The sequence below is a fragment of the Pseudorca crassidens genome, chromosome 14 (assembly GCF_039906515.1).
Source record: "Pseudorca crassidens isolate mPseCra1 chromosome 14, mPseCra1.hap1, whole genome shotgun sequence".
NCBI lineage: Eukaryota > Metazoa > Chordata > Mammalia > Artiodactyla > Delphinidae > Pseudorca > Pseudorca crassidens.
In genome coordinates, this window is record NC_090309.1 from 52,688,037 (window position 1) to 52,700,279 (window position 12,243).

Sequence of the window (12,243 nt, forward strand, 5' to 3'; positions counted from 1 at the left end):
GCCTTTCCTATATGACAATGAGAGAAAGTTGGTAAAAGAAGTTTCTTCTTTACAGAACAATTTCATATAATAAATATGGAGGGATAATAGAATTTTTTTAAATAAATTTATTTTTTTATTTATTTTTGGCTGCGTTGGGTCTTCATTGCTGCGCACAGGCTTTCTCTAGTTGCGGCGAGCGGGGGCTACTCTTCGTTGCAGTGCACGGGCTTCTCATTGCGGTGGCTTCTGTTGTTGCGGAGCATGGGCTCTAGGCGCATGGGCTTCAGTAATTGTGGCACGCGGGCTCCAGCAGTTGTGGCTCACAGGCTCTAGAGCACAGGCTCAGTAGTTGTGGTGCACTGGCTTAGTTGCTCCGAGGCATGTGGGATCTTCCCGGACACGGGATCGAACCTGTGTCCCCTGCGTTGGCAGGTGGATTCCCAACAACTGTGCCGCCAGGGAAGTCCCCAGAATTTTTAAAAATCGCCATTTTGCAATTCCTAACAAGACTCAAGGTAAAGATCATTTGAAACGACTGGATGAAGAGTTGATGGGGAAGTTTACACTGAGGGGATCAGGTCACAACCACCTGGAGCTACTGCATAGTGTCTTAATTAAGAGTGGGGCAACCATGCCACTTATGGACTTTCCGATGCAGTATAGGATGACCTATACAGCACCACTTGCCAAAGTATTTAAACTGAATCTCATCTGGATTTTAGACCAAACTTCTAGTTTATAAGAAACCCAGGAGTTAGAGGGAGAAGTTAAGCAACACTACAGAGGAGCTGATGGACATATGCAGAGTGTAGGACTATTGGAACATAAGAAAAGGAAGAGCAGGGGTGCTTCTGAGAAGAGACTTGGGGTTTTCTTACAAAGTTAAACATACACATTCGCTGTGACTAGTTATTTTACTCCAGGGTATTTACCCAAGAGAAATGAAACATACGTCCACAAAAAGAGTTATACAAAAGTATTCACAGCAGCTTTTTTCTTAGTAGCCCAAATTGGAAACAATTTAGATGTCTAGTAACAGGAGTGTGCCTAAGCAAATTGTGGTACGCCCATGTTGTGGACTGCAACTTACGATAAAGGAAACATGCAACAACGTGAATGAACTTCAAAAACATTATGCTGAGTGCAAGAAGCTGTACACAAAAAAGGACATACAGCACATTTCCATCTTATATGAAATTCTGGAACAGGCAGAGCTTATTCACAATGAAAGAAATCAGAGCAGTGGTTGGGGGTGAGGGAAGAGTTTACTGTGAAGGCACAGGAGGAAACTTTCTGAGGTGATAGAACTGTTCTCTTTCTTACAAGGTCCTACTGTATAGCACAGGGAACTATGTTCAATGTCTTATAATAACCAGTAATGGAAAAGAATCCAAAAAAGAATAGATATGTGTACATGTGTATAACTGAATCACTTTGCTGTACACTTGAAACAACATTGTAAATCAACTATACTTCAATTTAAAAAACTATCGATAAGGATATGGGTTACCAGGTGTATACATTTATCAAAACTCACCGAACTGTATGCTTAATACCTGTACATTTCACTATATATAAGGATAAGTCAATTAAGAGGGAAGGAGGCAGGAGGAGAGAGAGAGAAAGCAAACAACTGCAAAACAAGTTTTATATTCAAGGAAACTTGAATGTAGACTGCTTGTATGGGCATTTAGATGACTCCAAGGGGTTTTTAGGTGTAATTATTGTGTATGGTTAGGTAAGAAAATGGCCAGTTTTTAGAAACGCATACTTCAGTATTCAGGATAAAGTGACATGATGTCTGGATTATAATATTTAAGGGGAAAAAAAGGTAACTGAAAAATGAATGGGATACATAAAGCAACAGTGACAAAATCTTGATAATTCCAGAACTTGTGTGGTGAGTATATGGAAATATTGTTCTCTTCTCCCTATTTTTGTGTATATTTGAAAACTTTCGTAATAAAAAAATTGAACTGTCCTAGGTGAACAAAGACAGAATATAATACCCACAGTGTAAAAGCAGAAAATATATGGAAACTCTCAAAGTTATGTTTTCCTTCATTATCAGACCAAGGTTTTTTCTGCCTTGGCGGGATTTTTCACTGTTGATTAAAATTCACACCTTCCAAGATCATAGTTACGAATGGATTATAATAATCACTTTTATTTCATATTTCCATCAACAGTTATTGAGAAATAACCATTAATACGCCCCGCTGAGAATGTTCCAAAAGCATCCCCTAACGCCCGATTACTCTCCCCAGAGAAGGCGTCACTGGCTCCGCAGAGTGGTTCTTTCTGCCTGGTATAATCTCTTGTTGCCAGCAGGGGGCGCGCACTCACCGAATTTGTTTAGGAAAGATAAAAATCAGACGACAGTCCGACTGGCTGATTACGAGTCTTTCAGTGCGCCTATGACCAGTGTTTGTAATTGTTTAGGCACGTCCCTAGTGACCTCATCCCACTACACCTGAGTCTTTTTGGGGAAACAATTAGCCTGTTTGAACAGAACTGGCAAGGCAAATTAGTAACTGGAAAATTAGTCATTTTACAGGATGCGATGGGACGTCCTGTATTCCCTTGCGGCTTAGAGTTAGGGTGTGGACCCTTCTTCTTCACCTGGCGGCTGGGAAAGGAGACAAGTCACGCCTCTCCGCAGGGCGCAGCCCTTCCTTTGTCCTGGGTAGGCTGGGCGGGCAGAGCGGGAAGGATGCAGGCCTTGGTGGACAGGACTTCCCTGGGACTGATGAGGGGTCCCTCTGGCTCGCAGCCTCCTGAGCCATGAGAGGCGGCCTTCGGAAGCCTCTGGGCTGGAGAAGACGCCGAAGAGGTCGTGCCATCGGCTCTGCCAACCCTGGGAGGGTATTCCCCAGCACATCCTGGGCCCTCTTCCGGGCCAAATTCCTGCTCTGTGAGCAAGGCCGCAGAAGACACGGGGCTTGAGGCAGAGGATGAGAAAAGGAGGGCTCGCTGTCTCTCAGCTGCAGGCCTTCCCAGCAGAGCCATCACCAGAAGGGGCCCCGGGTGAGAATAGGACTCCACCAGAGAACTACATTCTGGCCACCGTTCATTTACACCTTCATGCGTTCACTGAACAGGTACCAGTTGTTGTTGGGGGGTGGGGTGCCAGGCCCTGGGATAGGTGGTGGAAGCACCTTCAAGAGCCCACAAACAGCCATCTGTCGGGGGAGGCAGATCATAACATCATACTGATACAGCAAAAGCACTTCAGCAGCTACAGGTACAAAGCGGCTCTTCGCTAACACAGAGGAAAAGAATCTGGACCTTTTGTGAATGGAAATGAGGAAAGTACCGAGGTTAGGGAAGATTTACAGAGCAGGTGGGCATTTGGAGATTCAGTCAGCCTGTCAGCCAATAAACGCTTCCTGAGTGCCCTGTGTGTTGGGCACAGTTCCAGGCACCGGGACGCATTAGGAAAGAAACAGTCCCAAATCCTTACCCTCTGTGGAGGTGGTGCTGTGGTGGGGGACACAGGCATGAATAATAAATACAGCCAATACCTACAGGCTAGAACGCTTTCAGGACAGCTGGGGCGGGGGTAGAGTTTATGGTGAGGTGGTCAGGTGAGCCTCACTGAGAAGGTGAGACTTGAGCAAGGACTTCCAGGAAGAGCAGGAATAAGCAGACCCCCTGGGTGCAGGTATCTGGAGGAAGTGTTCCAGGCACAGGGAGCAGGCAGGGCTGGTCCCCGAAGTGAGAATGTGCTGGTGCATTCGAGGAAAGGCAGGAGGCCCATGTGGCTGGAGCAAAGGGGAGGGAATTGGAGAAGCAGTCATTTACAGGTGGTCTTGCAGGCAGTTGTAACAACTCTGGCTTTTACTCTGAGAGAAGTGGGTCACCTTCGGAGCAGTGGTGTGCTGGTAAATAGTCTCAAAAAAAAGAAGCCCTGTTTTTTTTAGCGTCTGCCTATTTCTGTGGTGTAAATACTCCCACCACAGCTTATTCTAAGCTACCAACGTGACACCACTGACACAGTAGGGGAGACGCGTGGGCGTGGTGTCTCACCAGCTGGGACGAGCTCCTCCAGCCCACCATTGCTCTGGAGGGTTTTGAGCAGAGGTGCGGCGTGATCTGACTGGTGTCTTAAGAAGGCCACTCTGGCTGTGTTGAGAGCACCCATGGGTGGGGGGGAGGGCAAGGGCCAAAGCAGGGGCCACTTTGGAAGCTAGTGCCGAGATCCAGGTGAGAGAGGATTGTCTCGGAGGTCAGCAGCAGCGGAGACAGTGAGTCCTAGACAGATTCTTCTGGGTGTATTCTGAAGGAGGTATATTGAAATCCACCTGGTTTCTTGGCAGACGGGATGTGGGGTGTGAGAGAAAGACAGCGATACAGGATGGCCCTGCGGTTTAACGGAAGGCTTGGAGGGGAATGAGCAGAAAGGCATTCCAGGCACAGGGAACAGCATGTGAGAGCCATGTTGTAAGCACACATTGTATTTGGGAAAAAGAAACAAGGAGGGGGTGTGGCTACTGAGCCCGTTACATGGGCAGAGGCTGCAGACGGGGCTAGAGAAGAGAGTTCACCCCAGAGAGAGCCAGGACTCTGGCTGTAGCCAGGGGACAGCCACTAACAGGGTTTTAGCAGAGAAATATGTGCTTAAGTTCATAAGAAGAAGAAATAACTGGAGAAGCTGGAGGCAGTGAGACCAGTTAGGAAACTGCAGCATCGATCGTTCCAGGAGAGGGAGCGGGAATCTCACCCAGACAGTGGTGATGAGGCTGGAGAGAAGAGAAAGAGAAGGAAGAGTCTGATGGCCTGGCACTGGTTCCAAGGCCAACCTTGCACATGGACCACGGAGCACAGTGGGCACTCCGTACCTGTTTGTTCAATAAATTAACTAATCAGCTGATTGATGTGAGTCTTGTCTTTATAAATTTCCTCCCATCCCTGCACTTATCTCCCAAATGAAAATGTCTTTTCCAGTGGACAAATAAATTTATTATATTAGAAATATAGTTTAAATGCACATGCCCCTGTGAGGGAGCTGGAAAGTTCTCACTGTCAATCCAGTGGGTGGCTGCATGGGGGTTCCTCAGGCTGTACAAAGCAGGCGTGCACACTCACTGGATGTGTGTACATGCATATTGGCTGGCCATGATTCACTCTACCACGTAAATGACAGAACACAGAGCTCTTCCTTAGACCGAGCCCTCGTTTCCAGGAAGGAAAAGAAGCCAGGAGTATTGGGTGAGAACAGAAGGTAGAGAGGGGAGAAGGAAGGTGTAGACAGAGCATAAGAGACTATAACATTTGCCCGTTTGTTTGCTGTTGAAAATTCACGTGGCCAGGTTTATCTGTAAATCCACATCTTTCACCTGATGTCACACTTTAGTTAAGGTGGTATGATGGGAGGAGAAAGGACAGGTCAGTACTTGGTGGCTGACACAACAACACAAGACACACAGGGCCCAAATTTGCCCCTTCGCAAGGCTGTGTGGGACCATCCAAGACATCATTTTCTATAGCACTGTAAAACCTCCATCATCAGGCCCCTGGTCCATCTATCAGGGAGGAAGCTGACTTTTTCCATCCTTCAAATCTCTTCCCACCCCACAAATAGCTTCTCTTCTCCTCCATGCCCAGGACGCACATGTATCTCTCCCACAAGGCCTTTCTGCACAGCACGTGCAGCCACAGACCCATAGACTGTTCCAGACAGATTATGAAGCCCAAACCCCACCTACTCCACAGAACCAGTTATTACTTCCTCAAGTGCAGTCGTGGATTGTTTTTCATTCTCATAGGGTTTGTTTTCTCAGTTAGCCTGCAAGTGTGAGTTCAGAGGCTGACCTAGCCGGGGCTGGACTCCCACAGGCTCTCAAGGATATTTACTGTTCTCAGATAATGACCCACACCCCAAAAAGGAAACGATAGATGGCCACCTTTCGTGCTCAGACTGTGAGGGGTGTATCCATTCAACTCCACCAGATTTGGATTCTCTCTAAAAGGACAAGGAGAGTTTGTGTGTGTGTGTGTGTGTGTGTGTGTGCACGCACGCGTGCATGCGCACATGTGCCTGATTGTAGGTGTGTGTCCATTTTTGAGAGTATAAACATATTAATAACTATCATTTATTAGATGCCCACTGGGCACCAAGAACTTAATATTCTCATTGAATCCTCACAACAGCCCAGTGAGGAAAATGTTATTATGGAATCTGTGATTAATAAATCCATTACAAGCTAGTCGTGGGAATGACATGAGACTTTCTGATTTATTTTCTCTTTGGAGATGTTTGATGATTTTTACAGCTAGGTCAATTTTTTTCCACTTTACCACTTTGATGGGATTACACTGTCTATAATTCAGACTGTTATGCATGATAACCAAGTTTAATAAGAAAAATAAAAATGCATTTCTGCATTTAAACATTTTTTACAAATGGTAGTATTACTCGTGAACAGTTCTAAGTCAGATGATTTTACTAAGAGAAAATACTCACTTAAGTAACTGTTAGATCATGAAAAATAAATCTTGAGCAAAAAGCAAAAGAATAATAATGTCTGCTACAAACGGGTATTTGGTGTGCTTTGGTAACTTGTTCTAATTGTTTCCTTAAGAACACAAGTTACTAAGTGCCTCAGTTGCTACACTGATACTCAGAGGAGTAAAGAGACTTGCTCAGGGTCACACAAGCTCAGTCTCTGGACGCCCTTCATCTACCTCTTGCTGGACAGAGAAAGTCATGCAAGAAATACAGGCGTCCCTGCTCTCCATGTGGGCACGAGCTGGGGCCTGGGATCCTTGCAGTTCAGGTTGGAAATCCCCAGGAAACAGTCATCGTAAACCAACCCTAGGCCAAGAGCAAAAGAGGGTGCTACTCCAGAGCTCACACTGGGGACATTACTGACTGATCCTCACTTACTTTCTGGACCTGAACACATTTCAAAACAAAGGGTTTTCTAAGAATGAAGATTCTAAAACGTAGTGGGAAAAGAGCCCCGGACAGTCACAGGGTGGTCATCAGGCAAACACATCACTCACCACGTCCTCAAAAACGATGACACCTTCTCCAGTGTTTGGTTTCTGTTGTCCTGGCAACATGCCATCTCTGAACAGTCCTTCTCCCAGGCACCTCTGAAAGAAGACGGCCAAAGGGCTGGAGCAGGAGATTTGATCAAGATATAGCCCAACCTGAAGTGCAAGTTAGTCGAGATTTATCTGTGGTAAGGGTAAAGATTTTTCACTGCCCTGCAAATATTGTTTATATGTGTTTGTTTTACACCCCTCTCACTCCTATGGGCATTCAGGGAAGCAGGCACAGCCCCTGGCATAGTTCTACCCACAGAGGAGGCAATCAAGCCACATCTGTGATTGGATGGAATGAAGTGACATGATTTTTAAGGAGGTCATAACATTTTCTTTCCCCTCAATTGTTTTACAGACGAGGAAACAGACACAGAAAGGTTAAATTACTTGCCCAAAGTCACAAAGCAGCTTAATTACTGAGCCCAGTCCCAGAGTTCCTGACCATCATCTGGTCCAGAGAGATCCCACTGGCCTGCAGTTTGCACAGGTTCTCTGTCCCCTTGCTTTGCCTGGGCCAGGCTCCACAGGAGACACTGCTGCTTTGTATCTCCCTCCTTGGCACAAGATGAAATCAGGAGGTCCCCATTCTTCCTGTTCCACTCGGCCAAGTTTATCCGAACACATTTCCTGTGCACAAAGCCAGCTCACCAATTATCTGCTCCAATTAAGGCGTGTGAGATGTGGTTAATTCAGTCACTCCAGCGGGGTGACCAGGGCGAACCGTGGGCTGGCCGTGCAGGCTGCAAGTCCCCTCTGGCCATGCTGCTTCCCCTGGCACTCTCCCTACCCCCAGATGACCTCTGTGGTTTCTTCAACTCCCCATCCCTTCCTTTCCGAGTCCCTGGAGTTCCAGAACTGTGCCTTGCCCTGGCTCCCCCTCTATCAATAGATAGTTCTGTCCTAATTCTGTGTCCTCTGATAAACTAATGTGTATAGATTTGTCATGGTAGGTCACAGATTAATATTGATACTTAACTCTCAGAAACAATTAACTCTCAAATGACATTGCACATATGGCATCTTCTGTATTTATGCCCAAAGCCAGGCTTGCTACTGATGAATGTAAAAATCATGCCTGTTTTGCTCTGACATATAAACCCCACTCAGCTCTCTATTGCCAGTCCTTTCTGCCTCTTAGCATGAAAGCGAAGAAGGCCGACAAAGGCTGAATGTGTAATAGTCTGATCAATTGGGACAACAGGCACAATGTCAAAACCAATGCATTTCTCCTTCTTTTATGAAACAAATGTTATGACCCTGAGATGCAATGTATAGATAATATAACCTACCCATATATACCTTCTCAAAAATAAGATCAGCATACTGCCTTGACTGGAAAGATTCAGAGGAGAAATAAAAGGGAGGTCATTTGTAATAAAGTAATATGTATTTCAATATGGAAAAGCTTGGGTCCAACTACCTTAGAAGATAAGATGAAGGAGACAAATGTAATTATTCATACATTCACCATGAACGGGACAGCTATAAACGTAGATCAATACAGTTGTGTCATGCTGCATATAATTAGTGCTGTGAACAAATCCTAGTAAAGGTCCAAAAAACAAAGTACAAGATTTCTTTGTTTCACATGGCAGTTGCATTCCTGGAAAATTAAGTGTGTCTGAAACCATGCAAATTATACATTTTATTTATATGTAAAATATAGTTATGTTTGAGGCACAGGTAATTATAAACATTGTTGTTGTCATTTTAATTCTGCATGAACATCTATGACAGCACATCCCAGGCTCTTATCTACTAAATACAAGTAGTGTCATTTATTGTGACAGCAAAAAAGTACAACCACCCCCCCCAAAAAATTTCCAAATGCCTACTGTGCCCTTCATCCCATAGAAAGTCATCCCCATAGCAATTACAGTTAGCCTCTACTAACAGAGTCAAGTGACAGTAGTTAAACAAGATAGGGGTTTGTTTTTCTCTCAGGTAAAATAAATCTGGAAGCAGGCAGGCTTGGGCTGGTTTTTCCAAATCTCCTATCCTTTCTGCTCTAACATGCCTAGTACTGATTTCCATCCTTAAGTTCATGGTCACAAGATGGCTGCTGGAGCTCCAGCTACTGTATCTGTGACCTAGGTAACAAGAAGAGAGAAGGGAGGAAGTCATGAAGAACAAAACCACATAGTAGATGAATAGGGCTCCTTTAGCAGTGTTCCTGGAAGTCTCACCCAACAACTCCCTTTATATCTCATTGGCTATCCCTGTCCTCAAAGCAGGCCTAGAAATGTAATTTTTTAATTAGGTACTTTGCTATCTCTAATAATAATGGGTTCCATAGTGAAGAAGCAGGAGTGAATGGACACTGGGTAGGCATCCAGTCATCTCCACCATATAGCTTCACCCACTGACAACGTCCAGAGAACGTGCCGAAGCCCCGAATGCAGATTCAACACACAAGTGCTAAGGGAGGTATGCAATCTTTTGGGTTGCTTGGCTCAGGGTCTCAAGCTTATGTGGGCTTCAATATTTGTCTGCTATTCCACATAAGGGAGCAGAGTGAAACTTCATCACAGTCATCTAGTCTAACTAGATCCTGTTACTGAACAAATCTGGGTCAGAAGACTGATCTGAGAAGGGGCTCAAAACTCAGTATCTGCCTGAGCTTCTAGTGTGAGAACTCAAGATGACAGCGGTTGAGCTTCTCACATTTGGCATTAGCCATTCAAATGTGTGTACACGTGTATGTTTTCCAGACTTTGTGCCAGCCCCTCTAGAATTTTCCTAGGGGGAGTTCTGTTCAGTTTTACAAACATGCATTGCATCTACTGCATTTTCCTGTTGTGTGCCAGGGATGCAAGATGAAATAAACAAAGGCCGTTCCCTGGAAAGCTTACATTCTGGGCATGGGGGCTGGAAGGCAGGGAAAGAAGGGAAGGGAGGGGGTAGCAGAGAGAGGCCACCACATGCTGAAGTGGTCAATGCTGTGGAATAGCACGTACTGGGCATCGTGTGTCCGCAACAGCCAGAACAGTGCTATTCCTCGTGGGTGCTCAGTAAACAGTTAGTTGTATTCTTGACTTATAATTCTTCTCTGTGATGCCTGGAGAGGAATCTATTCTCTTCCAAGCTGAGGCTTCCTGGGCTGTGGAGTTACTCACCGTGGCTGAATTGCTTTGTTTTCCCTTCCATTTCATTCAGTCAACTATGTTCTAGAAAAAGTTCCCGAAATGTGTTTTAATTTTCAACCTTGCAGAAAGCCTTCTTGGTTGAAGCCATGCCAAAACTCTTGGAATTGGGAAATATCAGAGCTATACAAAGATAATAAAAATAATCTCTGTACTTGGAAATTCCTAATTCTTCCATAGTCTCCCTCCAGAGGGCACTTTGGCAATTTTCAAAGTTTTAATAAAACATTCATACCCTTTAACAGCAATTCCTCTTCTAAGAACTTATACCAAGAAAATAATGAAGGAGGTACACGAAGATCCAAAAATATGGACATTTGTTAGAGTTTGGTTTATCATCATGAAAGATTGGAAACCACCTAGATGCGGTTGTTTCCAATGTTTTCTAACCAATAACAGGAGATCAATGAATAAATATAGTACATTCCATACAACAACACATTAGAGCCACTTGAAATGATTCATTTAACAATTGATTACCTGCTATGTGCTAGGCACTGTTGTAAATAGGATACGTTAGTGAATAAAACAGACATTGTGGATCTCATTCTGGTTATATGCCATAATTGTACTTATTAACATGAAAATATATTTAGGATATATTGTTAAATTAAAAAGGCAGGTTAGAATGTTAGTATTCTTATTAAGAAAAATAATAGCTAACACTTATATGGTATTTATTATGTATGTGCCAAGCATTATGCTATTATATGCCAAACATCAAACATTTAATTTACATAAGAACCCAGTATGATCCAATACTTGTTTAAAAATATTTCTTATACTTGTTACTATTTTGTTGATTAAGATGGGCACAAGTGTGATAACAAAGCAACTGTTTTCCTTCTCCCACATTTACTTCAAACCTACTTTCTGGATTTGTCCTTTTCCTGTGCCTGGATGAAGTCTCAGGCAGGTCTCAAAGCTTTTATGATCCCTTTCAGTCAGTTGGGCGGTCTTAATACGATAATTCAGTCCAATCTGAACTTTTCCACTTAAAGGGAATCTTCTCCTACAGGCCAACCTGTTGCGAACTTGGACTCCTGGAAAGCTTAGTAGTGCTGTCTTCCCTCTCATAGCGCCTCATCTTCCCTTCAGCTCCAACCCCATCCAAGGCAGGACCCTTGGGATGGCAGCGGGGGAAGGGCAGTCTTCCCTGGCAGGCTCAGCCAGATCCTTCATTGGCTCCTGCGTGTGTGGTAGATGCACCTTGCAGCCTCTTTCTCTGGTACATGCCTTTGCAGGTTGCTCCCAAAATTCACTGTTTAAGGACGCTGTCTCTCTTCCAGGTGGAAGCTTCCAGTTCTCCCCTCCACCCATGGGGTTTCCAGCCATCTCCCTTACACTAACCCTATCCTTTGGGCCCTTTGCCCTCCCACTCAGGTATCCTCTTAAGTGGTCCCCTTTTATTATTTTTTTCAATTTTGGCCGCGACCCACAGCATGCGGGATCTTATTTCCCCCACCAGGGATCGAACCCGCATCCCCAGCAGTGGAAGCTTGGAGTCTTAACCACTGGACCGCCAGGGAAGTCCCTGTGGTCCCTTTTTTAAATAACTCAGGCTAGACCCCTCCTCGGATCCACATGGCCCTGGCGAAGCTCACACATCCTGGCCTGCCACCATGGCAGTGCAGCCCTTCTCTCTCCTTGCTGTCGGGTAGGCTTAGGTCCAGCCACAGTCTCTCATCTGCGGGCTTTTCTTGATAAAAGGCAGACACCAGTTCCCAAGCTCCAGAAGGACGTGTCTAGCTCTCTGAGTGGGTCTTGGAAGCCCCTCTCGCTTGGCTTCGGATGAGGGGATGTACTTCTCTCCCCCTGGGAGGTGGGGTGGGACCCAGCCCACCAACAAGGCCCTCCATGACATTTTCTCTCACTACTCTTCAACCCCTACTTTTTAGGCTGGTGGGGTGATTGCTCAATTCTGGCAGAACCTATTTCATAATCTCTCAGTCTACCCTTGCCTAGGCATCACAGCAACTTAATTTGAATATTTAGGATGTGGGATTCTTGGGTACCTATTGTACTGTTATCCACCTGTAGGGCTTCAGCCAAAAGTAAGCAGAAA